Genomic DNA, 16842 nt, shown 5'->3' on the forward strand with positions numbered 1-16842 from the left:
GTTTAAGCTGAGCTCAGAGTCTGCATCCAAACTGCCAGAAGGGTCAATACCTCCAGCTGACTTGCACTGGCCTGACTGTGCTTCCTCCCAGCTGCCTGTCTGCAAGCTGATGCCTACTTGCAGGTTAGGGCAGGCTCAGCAAGTAAATGAATGTGGGGAAACTGGAGCTTGAGCTTCCTTTTGGAGCAAGTTCAAGTGTTCCTGTTCCTTCAGTCAATTAGGAGGGGTGCAGCGTGCCTGCCCAGGTCCCCTCCCGTGTGTGCCAATTGCTGCTGCTGCTGCTGGGAGGCACATCCTTATCAGGCAGGTGGCTCCTCGCAGGCTGCAGGGAATGGCAGCCAAGCCACAGGTGCGCTTGCTGGCAGGATGGGCACAGCGTGGGGCCAGGGGCATGGGGTGCTCTGGGACGCTTGCTGAGTGAGGTAGTTTAGAGAGAGCCAGAAATGAGCTGAGATCAGCCTGCTTGAGCAATGTGTAAGGCCAAAATTCTGCTCAGAGCCTGAGTGCAGCAGCAGGGAGAAAAGGTGTGTATATGGCATTAATTTCACCTGTGGAGCAAAGGTAGTTCTTGGTTCTGTCTCTTGCACATCTGTTATGGGGTCTCATGGACTTGTTTCAATCTTTCCCTACTTTGTGACCACGACAGGGGTGATGAAATGCCCTCGCTTGCAGAACAGACAGGAAAAGTTGGGGGGGGGGGGAGTTTGTGCTAAGGGGCAACCTGGTCTTCCCTGTCCATCCCTGATGTAGCATCCTGTCCCTCCTCTCAACGACAGTGGTTGCAGTGGCCACGGGACAGCGGCAGTGTCACCTCTGTCCCGTGCCGTGACACCGGGCCCCGCTTCACCTCCTGCCCGCCAGGGGGCAGCCGCGGGCCGCGCCTCCCGCAGCCGGCGCGGCGAATTCGGGCTGTCTCAAAAAAAACACAGATTGACCTCAAAAACAACACAGCTTTGACCGTCCCCACTTATTTTTATTTAATTTTGGCCTACCCCTGGCACTTCCCCAAGCCGGAGAGGGTCCACTGGCGCACATGTGACGGCAGTGGGGAGGGTGAGGGGGAAGGTGAGGGCTTGGGGTCCAGGCGTGGGACAGAGACACGGTGACACAAAAAGGAGGGTTTAGGTGGAGGGGAGCGGCCTGACTGCAGTAACATTGTGTGGCTGTCAGAGTCGTTTGGTGTTTGCTGTTAGAAACCAGCTGGGGAAACGTGCTTCGGTAGAATCACAGGATGGCTTGGGTCGGAAGGGACCTTAAAGAACATCTCATGCCAACCTTCTGCCATGGGCAGGGACGCCTTCCAGAAGATCAGGTTGCTCCAAGCCCTATCCAGTCTGGCCTTGACACTTTCAAAGAAGGATGGTGAAGCCATATGAGGAGTGGCTGAAGTCACTTGGTACAAACCTGCTTGAAAAACTCACCCAGGGTAACACTGCCAGCACCTTCTTGTCCAGGTTAAAGCTGGCTTTGGGGGAGGGGGGTGGGGTTTCACCCTACATCTGATTCAGTTTGGCTTTTTTTTTTTTTTTTTTTTTTTGTTATATTTTGTTATAAAGGATAACCATAAGGACATTTATTCTGCACATTAAAACTGTAGATGTAGTGTTGGGCAGGATTTGAGGTTAAAACTGTGTGGGCAAATTGGGGAAATGGTCTGGAAGAAACAGGAGGCAGTTGAATAAGCAGAAGTGGAAGGTTGTACACTTGAGCAACAATATGAACTCCCAGAGTACAGAGGAGGGAGTGATGGGTTAAGTAGCAATTCTCCAGAAAAAGGATCAAAAGCTGAATGCAAGTCAGCTATGTCATGGTGTTGAGGTGATGGAAAATAAGTTAAGGGGAGATGTGGTGTAATTGGATCCAGCCCAGAATCCAGGGAGAACAAGAGGAAATGGAGAAAACCATTACCTACCAGGGAAGCCTGAAAGAACTGGAATTTTTTAACCCAAAGGAGGAGAGAACTGAAGTCTTTAAACACATGAAAAGGCATAATCATTGCTCCTTGTCTGTGATGGAGGAGAGGAGAGAAGAAAAAAAAAAGAAAAAAAGGCTTAAGTCACAGCAGGAAAGGCTCAATTTAGATGTTAGGAAAAACTTTCTAATGACAGGGATAATAAAGAATAGACTGCCTAGGGAGTGGAGAGCTTTAAGATCAAGTTAAGCAACATCTGTCAGGGATGTCCGAGGTTTAGGTGATCCTGCTTGGGTTAGTGGAATGGACTGGTCTGACCTTTCAAGGTCCCTTTCAGCCCTAATTTTTCAGTGGTTCTGCGGGCTGACATTAATCTTCTTAATGGTATTTAAACAGTCAGCAGCTTCTCTTAAGTAACTGCTAGCAAGTCTCTTCTCTTGCCTGCGGTTTAAAATTAACTTAATTTCCATGCATCACTTTCGCCCTCCAGCTCCCAAGTCCTGCATAGTGAACCAGCAGCTGAATTCCTTGACTGCTTGTCAGTACCTTCCTTGTGGCTCTAGCTACACAGGATAAAAAAGAAGGGATAGAAACACTGGTGGCTATATATTGGTGGCTATGCCAGCAGTGTGAGGGTGCCCTCGTTTTCTGCATTTATATACAGGAGATATGGCTCCCCCTTCTTCAGATAGCCAAGTCTCATATGTGGGTATTTCATTTTGCGTGCTACAGGAATCTGCATTTCCATGTTGCCTGCAGCCTTCTGAGGCAGTTTGTCTTGCCCTGCCTCTGTTTTTTAGCCTGGAGAAAAGGAGGCTCAGAGGACTTATCACTCTTTACAGCTACCAGAAAGGAAGCTGCAGCCAGGTGGGGGTTAATCTCTTCTCCCAGGTAACAAGTAACAGAACAAGAGGAAATCATCAGGAGAAGTTAGATTGGATATGAGGAAAAATTTCTTCACTGTAATGGTTGTCTAGCCCTGGAATGGGCTGCCCAGGGACAGGGTAGTCACTATCCTTGGAAGTGTTCAAAAACCCTGTGGATGTGGCACTTGGAGTATGGTTTAGTGGTGAACATGGTGGTGCTGGGTTAATGATTGGACTCCATGATCTCAGAGGGCTTTTCTAACCTTGGCGATTCTATGGTTCTATGATAAGGTTTGAGTGCCCAAGGACAGACACTACTCAAGGTGTGTGGCACTTCTGTGTAACAAAATGTACAAGAACAGGCACTGGAATGAACACGATGTCCACAAATGATCTCTCTTCAAATGATTCAGACTCCAGAAAGAAGTCTGAAGTTAGCCCTGGGGCTGGGTTTTCTGAAGTTAGTAATGGAGGTGAATTACATTTTTCATCTGCCATCAACAGAGTAAAAGGAAGAGAAAACATCAGGCCATGATGAGCAGTATCTGGTCCTTGACTAGTGTTGTTGGAAAACAGGAGAGCTGACAAGTGTGTCCTGAAGGCATTTCTTAGTTTTTTGCCTAAAACAGAAAAGATGGCATTTCCATAGCTGGGAAAAAATGTCCCAAAGGAGAAAGGAAATCACTGCCTGAAAGTCCTCTCCTTTGAAAAATTGCTCCCTACCAGGCACTGAACTGCATGTATGGAGTGGGGAGGCAGGGAGTGGTGTTGGAGGGGGTGTTGGCCCTGGTCAGTTTTCAGTTTACCATGAAAACGGGGTGAATATGGCACCGAGAGGATCACAGCAATACAGGAGATGGCCATAAACCAAAACAGGTTATCCATAGTCAGGAAAACACGAGGTTTCCAAACCTTTGTTGCATACTGCTTAATTATTTACCTAAACCAGAAAAGGTGACATATCTATAGCTGAGAAAAATCATCCCTAATGAGAGAGGGAACCACGAATATCTGCCCACAGAGAAGCAGTCACAACTTCTCCCACTAATCTTATCCAGTGGTTTTAACCAGCCAAGATAATTGTGGGCCCAATACAGGGAGCTTCACATTTGCTTTTGTTAACAGAGCAAAATCTGTCTTATCTCTGCATGACAAGCATTAAGAACTTTATTTCATACGTGTGAATAACGTGTAAAGGAACGGAGTGGCCGCCAGGGCAGCAGGTTGGAACACAGGGCCTTTGAGCACTGAGCTCCTTCCTCCCGAGCGGGCTGCCAGCCCCAGACGTGTCAGGGCTGTTATTTACACGCGCAATAAAACGCCACCTGAGTGCAGCTGCACTCCTACCTTGGAGCAACACTAGCACGACAGCGACTTTATTTACAGCCATTTCACTTTGCCTCTCTTGATGCTGGGAATGAGAGTTTCAGGTGTGCTCCTCTTTTAAAAAAACACTGTGAAATACGCATATGTTGAAGTGGGTTGTGCTTTTGTGGAATCTATATCCCTAACTATATAGTAGATGCTTTGTGCACAAATTTTACAATTCCACTCCAGTGAAAATGTATTTGTCAGAACCAAAACAGTATGAATCTGACTCATTAAATAAGATCTCATTTTTTTAAGGGAATGTTGGGAGTAATACAGATAGAACAAGCTTATAAGGCCTTCACAAGGGAAGAGTGAAGCAAGCTTACTTCTTAACTGCTGCAATTTGGGAGAGGTGTTTTTGAAGTGCTGTAAAAACCATAACTCTCTCAATATAGTCTAAATGCCACTGTATCCCACAGGATTTGTGAAAAGGATGAGATTAGGCACTTAAATGTAAATTTATTTGATCAAAGCAATTTATGTGAAATGCAGCACGATTTTTCAAGGTAAAAGAAAATCATGACCTTTTTCATTTTTTTGCCCAAACACCTGGGAAACTCAAGACCAGTTACACTAAGCACTGTGCATTTCAGGCATTGCAAACTCAAGTTTCCCAAGTGAGGGGTGCTGCCAGCTGCAGTGAGCTTGATCTGTGCTTAGCTCTGGAGCTGGGGCCAGACGGAATGCTGACGCAGTATAGCTGCAGGCCTTTCTGCTGTTTTTACTCTGGAGTTTTTATGAGACCATATCTGTCAAACGTATGTGTGAAGATAAATCAAACAAGCACAACCACGGCTGTTAAATAAATGTGAAATCTGAGTGGCTTCCACCAGCCCCTCGGTCCCTCCCCCTCGGCTGCCGTGTGTACTGAGTGTTTTATAGACACAGCACGGCGAAGGATGGCTGGTTAGGAGAAAGGGAAAGCAGCGGGGAGGCAGCTCCAAGGGAAGGGGGTGATCTTGCAGAGGGGAGCAGAGAGCTACAGGATAGGTTTGAGGCTCATGCTGCTGAAATACTTGGGTCTGGAAAGAGCCTGGTTTGAATCTTGATGGCTTTTGAAGGAGAGACTCAATAAATTCCATCAGGGATGTGGTCTGACTGCTGTGAAAGCATCCTAAATGCAATGAAGATGGGGATTCAGCAGAGCAGACAGGAAGACACTCCATTCAGAGGTATAATGAGATAGACCACGTTGGGGCTAATGCTGTGTGAGCACCACAAGGTTCCTGCACCTTGAAAGTAGAAGCATGAGAAGGATATCAAGCTTCTGCATGCCGCACAGCCTGTCTTCTCCTGGAAAATAAAATAATCTTAACCTGATCACCATTCACATTTTCCTGCTATTCCCCATACTGTTCTTCGCCAGGGAGAAGGATGGTCCTTCCAAGGTCGGAGTTGAGGTTACTGACAGGTCAGAGAGGGCAAGGTCAGGCTTGAAGCTGACTCTCTGTGCCAAAGCTGTCCCACATAGCAAGAGGGCCTTGCAGTTTCCAAAGCCATCAATCTCCTCCACACTTTCACCAGCTATTCACCTCTCCCACTTTTAAGTGGAAGAAAATACAGCCAACCTCTTCAAGTCCTTGTGTCATGCCTCTGGGAGCTGCATTCCTGCTCTTGAGTACTCAGTCACAGAAACAGAATAGCCTATATATCACTCCCATTGTTTTATTTGTGGGTTGAAGTTGGATCAATGTATCTGAAGGCTACTGTAACCAGGAAATTATTCTTTGCATTTCTGACAATGGGGCTGCTTCTGCCACCAAGAAAGCATTTCTCACTTCTCCCTGGCTGCACTGGGGTTTGGCTGAAGGTGCTTGTCTGCCCTGGCACACAGGGCAAACTGAGGGGATGGGGACTCAACAGGAGTCCAGGCTCATAAACCACATGGTAGCAAAGTGTACAATGCTGGTGCCAAGGGTGAAGCAGGAGGGGCTGTGCCATGTGCTCTGGACATGGCCTGGAAGGCAGGAGTGTGGGAGAAAGAACATTTGATGAGGCTTTTACATCTGTGATAACATTGTGCCTCCCTCTATTTTTAATGCTGGTTGACATTAGGAGAGGACTTGACCCTTAGGAATATAGCATGCTGCACATAGCAGCTTTTAGGGCAGCTTCTGGTCCTTCTGTGTCTATCACCAGTGTTGAGCTGAATGAAAATAAATACTCAGAGATGGGTTTTGCCAGTAAAAATACACAAGGAAAGAGAAAGCTAGTACTAACAAGTGCATTTCTGATGAATTGCTAGTGCAATGCACAATTCTTATTAGCAATAATTAGCAATGCACATGAAACTGCCATTGAACAAATAATCTGTGAGCACTCAGAAGGCTGGGAAAACTTGCAACAAATCTTTCTTTGAAAGTAAATAATTTAAATAAATGGATTTTGTGAGTTCATAGGGACAGGTTGCTTTGTTGATGTGCTGGCATTGATACTTTCATTAAAATCTGAATCAGCCAATTTATACAAGCTGAAAATTGTATTCCAAGTTTTCTGTTGATCATCACAGTCATTATTAAAGCTGAATATTTAAAGGACTAGCTATTCATTCACTGTTGGGGTTTTCAAGAGTGTGCTGTAAGTCCTAGTGTATAGCATATACATGCAGTTCCAAGTGATTCAGCTGGCACCAGCTGAAAAGCTGAGTCTATACCATCATGTTAATGGGAAACAATTAAATTCTGATCCCAAATAACAGAAATACAATTCAAATGTCCCAAAGCATCATCCTCTGTTACGCTGCTGCCCTGCAGGCAGGGCAGGAACCTATCTGAGATCAGGCTCGAGGTGCAGGTTGACTTTGACATCTGCTGTCCTGGCTATTGTGGTAAAGCCCCTCATACTGGGATGTGTAATGTGCCCTAAGGAACAAGCAGCACGGGCAGTGCTCTGGTGCCAGACCTGCCATCATTCTCTTTGCTTAGTCCAGAGGGGACAGGCACTGGTGGTGACACAGACCATGAAGGCAAATCACTGGTGTCTCGCCTCCTGCAGGCCTATCCCTCCATTCCTGCCACCATGGGGGATGCTGGCTGCAGGCTGCTTCCTTCTACAACTGCTTTCTCAGCCCATCTCTCCAGTGGCACTGGGAGCAGCAAGCCCTACCTCCAGGGCTTTCAGTGCTTTCCCATCTAGCCTTGCATCCTTCACCTTCCTGGGACAAGGTTGGTCTGGATGGGTGCCTCCTGATCCTCAGGCATTCAGCAGCAGCTGGAGAAGTGCAGAAACCTCAGTGACACCTGCGCAGATGAGAGACTGCAAGGGGAGTAAGTGGAAACCGGCCCTGTGAGGAGGGAAAAGGACGTTTTGGTGGGGCAGACTAAGAAGGAGGAAGGAGAAACATCCTTGTGAATACTCCTAACAAGACTTCCACATGCAGTGGGCCCCTTTCCACCCCTCCCCCTCAGCTCCCTCAGGAGACATGCAGCCCAAACCCGGATCTCTGGTCCCTGCTGAAACCCCTGGGGCAGGACACTGCTGTCATTCCTGACAGCTACCCAGTGTTCTTGAAGCTCTCCCCTTAGGGAGGCTTCATGCCTGGACACTTCATCTATTTGCACAAAATTCTTCATGATATCAAGTTTGAATCTTTCTTGCTGCAGTGTAAGCTTGTTATTATTTCTGAACCTCTCTGTTTTGGGCAGGTAGAAGAAACTGGTGTCTTTCTCCCCTTGTTGCAATCTTTCACGAAATTACAAGACTTACTGCGCTTATTATAGTTCTTGTTTTTTTAAGGCTAGGCTCTACCAAAACTTTCAGATTTTCCTCCCAGATCATATTCTCTAGACTTGGATTAGTCTTCTTGATTTTGCCTGGATTGTATTTATTTAGCCTGCTTTATTTTTTTTTTTCCAAGAGTATGACACTGATGACAAACACTTCAACTTTTAATCTGCATTAAAGCCTAACCCTATCCTCAAACCCTAAGCCTAACCTTAAACTCTAAACCTTAGCTCCAGTAGTTCCATGTCCATATTTGTGCAGTTATTCCTCAGTTTGGACCCTCACATGGATTCCAACTACATCCTTTCATTTTTTTCCCTGATGGTTTTTTGAATTTGTCAGGCTGTTGTTTGCTTTTTTAAAAAATTCTAATCCCATCTTTGATGTCCCTGCAAATCCTTCCAGCTTTGGGCATTCTGCAAATTCACTCATCTTTCTTCTAGTCCACAGTCCAAGTCACCAACAGACTGCAGTTGCAGACAGAGACCTGTACACCTCTGTTCAATAGGTTCCTGTCTGTAGAGAGTGAAGTCTTGCACACAGCCTCTGGAGTACCAGAGCTGTGTCTGCTCTGCAGTAGATAAACCACACATTCCTTCCTGGTTTATGAGTGTTTCATGCAAGACAGTGTCAAAGGACCCACTCGAGTCAAGATACTGACATCTGCTTCTCCTTACTGGCCTGTGAGGTCTGTCTGCTTGTTTTAAAAGGAAATTAGATGGGTTTTTCAAGACCAGACTATGAAGCTAATATTGGTTGCTACTCATCCCATTACATTCCAGTTTCTTACAAATAGCTTTTTTCATTACTAATTCCAGAATTTTTCCTGTAATTAATTAAAATTGAATATAATTCTACATCTCTTTTTTCCCAAAGACCTCTTGATTTTAACTTCCCTGGCTTTTGCTATGCTTTTATATTAACTCTTAGAAAATCAGCCCAGAATTACTCTGTATAGATGTCTTCTTTATGCTCAAAGTCAACAGTGGCATTCAAGTCAATCTATTATTTTCTTGTAGCTATATTTCTTTCTTCACACTGGTGTAGAGCTTGCTTGGGCACAACCTGTCTTGCTGCCTTCCTAGCTCAGCATCTAGCTGGGTGCAAAAATACCCTTAAGTCTGCTAGTTGCTCCCTGGCTCAATGTTTTGCAGGACACTTGTCACGATGATGAGCCCCACACCTGGTGACCTGTGGGCCATCCTCTGCTGTTGATGTTCCTGTTTTATCCCTGAGCTGTATTAGCTGCAGAATTATTATTATTTATTATATTAGCTGGCAGAAGTTCTGGGCCACAAACTTCAGCACTGGTACCATCTTCTTTCTTTCTCTTTTTTTAGGCCCTGTCAGAAATTATTGTAGTGAATAAGACGGCCACATCTCCTGCCATTCCTAGCAATTATCCATTCCAGCTACTCCACAGGAGAGGGAAGAAATCCTGAGGACCACTGGCAAACTGAAATCTCCCCACTCAGTTACTTTTCTTACCCTTCAAAGTCAAGGTTAGATCTGCATTACCATACTGGCAGTGAAGTCCTAGTTGAAGCCAGCTTTGGATAATGTTTGCTCAGGTGTAGTATCTTGGAGGTGAAATCATTGCTGCTCCTTTCCCAGAAAATATAGTCATTGTTTGCCACATTTAATTAAGTTTCCCCCTCTATTCACACAGCCTCTCCCACACAGATCTGAAGTTAGTTTTACAGTTTCCTCTCAGCCTTCTCCTTTGATCCTAAAGTAGCTGTCACCTCAGTACCTACAGCCCTTCCTTTCTCACCTTGGCCAGCATAAAATGTGTTTGTGTGTTAATGGCTTTCTCCTCGGGGCGGCTGACTCTCTTTACCAGTTAGCTTGATACTGGATGAAATCATTCTCTCTGCTGCTTCAAATATGTCACACATCTATATTTCCCTGCCTGGGTTTTATATTCCATCCTGACTTCATTCATAGGAAATGGTTCTGTTTCAGTTCATTTTGTTTTGGAAAGTGAATCTGTTGCCAGGGGAATGTGAGAGATTTCCAGAGACTAGGTTAAAGTTTAGTGCAGGAAGGTGCTACACAGACTTTGCCACCCACAGCCTGCTGCTGCTGTGCTGCAAGAAGCTGTTTCTTAGAGCCTTCTCAGCACCAGCCATATTCAAACCAATGTGTCTTGAGTTCTGTAGAGCCTCTGCTCTGGTCAGCTGTGTCTGTGACCTGCTGTCTCCACTTTATCTGGCTTCTGTTAGCCAACTTGTCCTAGACCAGAACTAGAATTAACTCTCAGGTCTGTGCATCTGGGAAAAACCTGCTTCAGTAAACAGAGCTGTATTACAGCAACTGAAGCAGGGCAGGAGCAAGCCTTTAGCTTACAGTAAAGAAAGTTTAAAATAGCCAAAAAAAGACAACCCAAACCCACTTGACATAAATAAATGACAAAATAACCTCAAGATCTAAGTGCAATTATGAGTAGTACCATTTTTAGACTATTGGGATAAAGTTCTGCAACAAAAGTTATTAATAAAATGCTTTGCCACTAGTGTGGCTTCAATAGCGTGACTCAGAAACCTCAATCCAACAACAGCCTGTCTTCTGTAGAGCCTAATATGGATGCTGCATTTGGCCATGCCACAGCAGGCTAGATTCAAAGTGCTGGATTAGTCTGATTAATCCAAAGTATAAAGCAAACTGCATTTTCTCTGGTGTGCCATCGAGTCAGAGCTGTTCAGCTCTGGTGCTGGGATGGGACAGATCAACAGGATCTGTCTCATAAGCATGATGTATGAGGAGGGCTAATGGAGGAGAGGGCTGATTTGAGGAGGTCTGGAAGAGCAAATCTGGAAAGGAGGAGTGACAGCATGTGAAGTGCCAGAGCAGAGTTGTGTGCAGTTACACACAGGGACCCCAGTGTGCTCCCCCTCTGCTCCTCAGAGGTAAAACTTTAAGCCGCTGAAATCAGTGACAGATGCCGGCTGCTGAACCACAGCTCTGCTTCGTCTCAAGAGAGGGAAGAGAAGAAGGCACAAAAGATGTGTGTTACAGTGGTACACAAAGAATTGTTATAGATTGCAGTCTCTAAAATGAACAAATGTTGTTCTCTAGCATTTGCTATAGATTAACTTTCAATAAGAAAAGAACCCACATTTGTAGAGAAGAAAGTCTAGAGAAAGTCTCTGTGATTTTTTTTTTTTTTTCAGTTTGGTGTATTACTATGTCAACAGGCCCATTAAATCTTATTTCTATGGATCATTTTCAAATTCATGCTTACACTGTGACCCAAAAGAATGAAGGAAAAATGTACTTCCATCCAAAAATGGCTGGCAGAAGTTGCACAAAATGTCTGCTTTGGGAATGAGCACTGCCTCTCCCTCTCTCATGCATATGCACACATACTCTTGCTGGGCAGATCACTGCAAATCAGGATTACTAAGAAGAGTTATGGCCAAATCTGAAACAAGGGAAAACAGTCAGTAGAAAGAGCTCAGCAGATGCACATTTATTACATTCATTGCAGCAGCACAGAAAACAAAACCAAACAAAACAATTTCTTGGTGTCTGCGTCTGATTTGCCTGCAATAACCTCTCTTTCCTTCAATCCAATTCCTTTCTTTCTGCAGATCTCCATGTATGGTTGGCATTCCACAATTAGGGAAGCATCAATAAATCAGTGACAAACAAGCAAAGGCTTCAGCCTTCCCTAGAGCTTGCAGTGCTAAAAGTTCATCTCCAAGTGCTCCCTCTTCATTCCAAGCAGCAGCCAGGGTGCTTAAGGTTTGTGAATAGGAACAGCATGGGCTCAGTGCTGGCCAGGATCTGAAACTGGAGTAGGAGGGAGTGGAGATGCAGATAATATTGGGTTGAGCTGAACACTGTTAGATATTGGGCTACACAACGAGCCAAGAACTTGGGTGGTAGCTATTATTGTGAATCATGGTCAAGAAATGTTGTTATTGCATTGGGCTTTACATTGGGGTGGGGGCCTGATGTGAACCATGGGGATTCAGCTTTGCAGAACACAAAGACTAAAGAAAGGCTCATGCAGCAAAGGGGCAGAAATGTCTGTATGAAAAGAGTCCAGTGTGGCAGAGAGAATCCTGTGTGAAGCATCAGTGGTGGGGCTCAGGTTTGTTGGTAGCTTCTGTGGTACAGTATACCTTGTTATAGAACACCTCTGGTGAGGCAAGACCTTGGCAGGCTCCAACTTTGGCCCCCACTCACAGCAAAGCTGTTTTCAACAGGTTGTGTTGTTTAGGTTTTGTTTCCAGGAGTCTATCCAGTTCCATTTTGAAGATCTCCAAGGATAGGGATTTCACAATCAGTCTGTGAAACCTGTTCCAATGATGAAATATCCTTCTGGACAAGATTCTTTTCCCATAACTTCTATTAATATTTCTCTAATTGCAACCTGTGCCCATTGTTTCTTCTTCTCTCACTGGCCTCCTCCAAGAGCAGCTGGGTTTTGTCTTCTCCTTAGCTTCCTTTAGCTAATTGAATACTGCAAGTAGATTCCCCTATATCCAGGATTCCCTTTTCCCTCCAGGTTAAACAGGTCCCTTTTTCTCAGCTGTTGCTCATACTCTCCTCTGTAGCCCTCACATTTCTTACTGAGCAGTAATTTTCCTCTGTCCTATCTATTTAAACAGTAAGGTCTTTGGGATGGGTATCATTATTTGGTACATGCATAGCAAATGGAGTGGGGAGGCAAGGGACATGGATGATCACTTTATAGCTTTCTTCTTGGAGTAATCCTACTCCCTTGCCTTGCTAGAGGTCAAAAAGGGGCTGTAATTAAAGTTGTGGGTTCACCTGGGGAGTAGGACAGGGAAGGAGTGCAGTGCTGAGTGCTTGGTTATGGTCATCTTCAGAAGCAAGATTTGCTGTACCTGCTGTACCTTCCTGATAAGTGTATCTCCAGCTCCATTTACATTGCACCCATGAATGAGAATCTGCAGTGTGTCACATCAGCTTCAAAGTTTCCCTGCTATTGCTCTGTTAGCCTAAATCTTTGTTGCAAACCAACCCCAGTTCTCCTCAGGCTCCTTCCTTGGACTCTTCAGTCTTTAGGAGAAGCCCTTATGTATTGAAGGGCTGTTAATGCTCCCTCTTAGTTTTCTCCAGACTAAATAAATCCAATTCTTTCAATCTGCCCTCATAGATTATGTTTTCCAAAGTTTTTGTGGAGCTTGCTCCTGCACTTTAGAGGGCACCCCAGTTTAGTTTACACATTTTGGAGAGTGCTGTGCCCAGCATCCTCAGGGGCAACTGCAGCATAGTCATTTTCTCCTATGTCTGCCCTGTGAATCTCTCATTAATGGGTCCCATCAAGAGACTTGCCTGTTTTGAAACACATGACAATGTTGACTAATTTTTTGTCTGTAATCCTGGGAGCCTTTCCTGCAGCAGTGCTCTTTATCCAATTAGTCCTCATTTTGCATCTGAGTTCCAACACCTCACTGTGGTATTTTGTGCTTGCTCTTGTGTGATTTCCATCCTGCTGATTTGAGACCAATTCTCCAATTTATCTAGATTGTTTTGAAATTTGCTGCTGCTGCCTTCCCCTCCACACAGACCCCATGGCTGCAACTCCTCCCAGCTCAGTGGTGCACATAAATGGTATCCTGATTTCTCTGCAATATCTCTGATGCTGTGGTCCCAATTATCTCCAGTTCTGTGGTCAGGCAAGCTGTTGAATTGCCTGGGGCTTGGGGCTGAACACTTTTTGCAGCAAACACAGTTGTTAACCTTTTGGGGCAGTGTTACAGCGAGCTACACACCTGCTTGTACCAGGATTTCACAGATCACAGACTCCTGGTGGTTTATGAGGCAGTTTTGCAGCACACCAGAGGCTACTGGCTATTGCTGGGCCATGGTCTCTCCTGCTTGTCCTCTGGAAGCAGCACAGCTAAGTGCAAAGGATTGGGGAAAAAAGTTATCTTGTTGTCCACAGCTGTGAGAAACTGAATGGAGAAAATTATCCAGAGGGAAGTTTCAGGCAGAAAGATGCACAGAAGCATCAGGCAGACTTCCCTTTATATGGCTTCATAAATGCCTGAAATTCCCTGGCCAGCTGGTGAGAGGGAGGTTATCCCAGGGTCCAGCCTTAGGTCCTGGGGGCTTTCACCAGCCCTCTTCTGCCCCCATGAACTCCTGGATGACCCAAGAGCCCCAGAGAGCACCAGCTCCTGCCTGTGACAGGGGCTTCCCCACAGGCTGAGCCTGGATCAGGACCCTTCCCCGCGCTCCCTTCGGTGCCTGGCTGTCTCCAGGCCCCGGCTGCCAGGCTGGGATGTGGGTTAGCAGATTTTTTCCACGCTGTTTCTCTGGGATCCCTGACAGAGCCCATCAGAGCTGCCTTTTATCAGCACTGCACGCCTTAGTGAGCCTGTCATGACTCACACACAATGTGCTCTCTGCCGGATTAATCCGGCTGGCTTTCATGCTCAGGATGTGGGCGACGGGCAAGGGATTGTGGGGGGGAGTCATGGGGACAGATGCAGGGCTAGTGGGAGCCTGGGACATGGGCAGACTTGAGGGCCCTGAAATACTGAGGAGGAGGACTTTGTTTCAGCATGATCTGGAGGGACAAAGGGACAACAAGCCCGCAGAAATGAAAGGAGAGCAGCAGGTGGCATGCTGCCTTCCAGCTGCAGGTACTTGTTGCTCTTACTTTTTAGCAGGAGCCATACCAGGCAGTTGTGCAGAGATGTTCAGCCCCAACAGTGAGTTTGCTTGCACTGCCATACTCCTAACTTCCTTCCCTTAGCTTTAACTTCCAACTTCCCAAGAGTATCCCAGTTTAAGCTTGAGGAAACCAAGGGTGGGAGGCTACTCTTGCCACATACACCCATAGAATGTGCTGAGTCAGAAGGAATCCACAAGGATTATCGAGTCCAACTCCTGACCTGCGTAAGAATCACACCATGTACCTGAAAGCACTGTCCAAACACTTCCTGAGCTCTGTCAGGCTTGGTGCTGTGACCACTTCCCTGGGGAGCCTGTTCCAGTGCCCAACCACCCTCTGGATGAAAAATCTTTTCCTGATATCCAACCAAAACATCCCCTGATTTGCATGTTGTTTCCTTGAGTCCTGTCACTGGTCACAAGAATGAAGAGATCTGTACCTGCCCCTCCTCTTTCCCTCACAAGGAAGTTGTAACTTCTGTGGGGTCTCGCCTCAGTCTCCTCCAAGCTGAAAAAACAAAGAGACCTCAGCCACTCCTCTAAAGTTTCCCCTCCAGACCCTTCACCATCCTCATGACCTTCATTTGGAGGCGTTCAAAGCCAGGTTGGATGGGGCTTGGAGCATCCTGGTCTAGTGGAAGGTATCCCTGCCCATGGCAGGGTGGTGGAACTGAAGGAACTTTAAAATCCCTTCCAAATCAAACCATTCTATGATTCTATGAAGAGCAGCAAATATAAGACATTGCACGCAGCTACTATTTACAGTATTAGAGTATTTTATGGGTGGAATTGGTTAAAAGCAGAGTTAATCTTTTGTCCCAAAGCCATAAGCATGCTGTTACTGTCTGGCTTTGATTGTCTCCTGCCACCTCTTGAGTCGCTTCAGCTCCTGGCATATCTCATGTCATTTCTTCCACCAAATCATCCACTCAGCCAACCATAATTTATCCCCAGCTTGTGGGTTCACATAGTACTGAGCATGTATGGAAGATTTCCTGCAGCTCTGCTGCTCCAGAGACTCAATGTGATATTGGTCCAGCTGGGATCATGCCTGTATGTTGCTGCAGGTACATTGAGTATAGTTTGGTGTTCATCTCCATTACACCAACCCTAAGAGAGGGAGAGACAGATATTTGCTAATTCATGTGCAAAACCATTCTTTGGGGCTGTTAATACTTTCGATTTAGATGTGACATTTGTTTGATATCTAAACACATCTGTTAAAGCAGATCATCACTCAGGGGGCTAATGTGCCTGTGAAACAGTAGGTCTGAAGCCTTGGTCCATGCACTGAGGGAGGATAATGTTTATAGCTTATCTTTCTTCTTTTCTAAATTTCTAAAGTAATTAACATTTCTCAAAAATTTATTGTTTATGAAATGGATGTCTTCAGAAAGGGCTGCCATGACAGTCCTCCCTGAAATGTGTTGGAAGCTTAAGGAAAGCTCCTTGCTTTCATCCCAGTACCTGCATGCTATGCAAATTTGGGATCTCTTTCTGCTCCTTTGTAGAGAATTATTTGCCTATGAAATAAAGAACTGTGAAGCTGAGCTGAGTTACTTCTCCTAAAGATAAAAATACCCAGTAATTCCCTGCATAGTTAATTTCTGTGAGTCCATCATCATGGGCAATCAACGTGTCTCCTAAATCAATCCAAACTATGACAATTCAAGAAGAGTGCAGAAAAGTCAAATTTGTGTCTTCCAGACTCTCTTTGGTGCAAGTATTCCCATGACAAGAGCTTCAACCTGACAAGTGCCTTTTGGTGACAGTCACAACAGCTCAGCTAGGCACAGAGGAGGGAGCTCAATCCACCTTCCTAGTGCTGATACACCTTTTTAGGCAGGTTATGGGCATTGCTGCTGCCTTCTCTGCTGGCACATTCCTAGTGGGAACACCACAAGGGACTGGGCAATTACAGCCTGCAGTGTCAAACACTGGCTATTCTGGACTTTTCCTACAGTACATCACATGAGGGTTGGAGCTATCAGTGCAGCACTTGGTTAAATGGCCTGGTTATTTTTTATATCAAGAGCTATAAATTTGCTCAGGGGGCCCTAATCTGCACTGACATCTTGGTTAATGATTTTGAGGCATGCAGAATGGAAATCAAACATTACTGTGCCTTTCTGAACAAAGACATATACTTCATAACCTAGTCAATATAAAGAAGAAGCAGGAAGGAAGATGCAGGAAAGTGTACATATTTATTGCCAGTTAAAGGTATTCAGTTGTGTAATACATTACCACATAGCTCTTTCTAAGTGGTTGATCATTTAATCTTAAATTACCAAGTAATGAGGATTTTCATTA

The 16842-nt window shown here is 45.4% G+C and overlaps 1 long non-coding RNA gene across 1 annotated transcript; it reads left to right on the plus strand.

The window, feature by feature from the left end:
- Positions 1-908: 908 nt before the first annotated feature.
- On the plus strand, positions 909-11579 carry LOC306808079. Its single transcript, XR_013775898.1, has 3 exons — positions 909-1035; positions 2645-2779; positions 11466-11579. It is a non-coding gene; the product is annotated as an uncharacterized lncRNA (long non-coding RNA).
- Positions 11580-16842: the final 5263 nt, after the last annotated feature.

This window comes from Erithacus rubecula, assembly GCF_903797595.1.
Source record: "Erithacus rubecula genome assembly, chromosome: 1".
NCBI lineage: Eukaryota > Metazoa > Chordata > Aves > Passeriformes > Muscicapidae > Erithacus > Erithacus rubecula.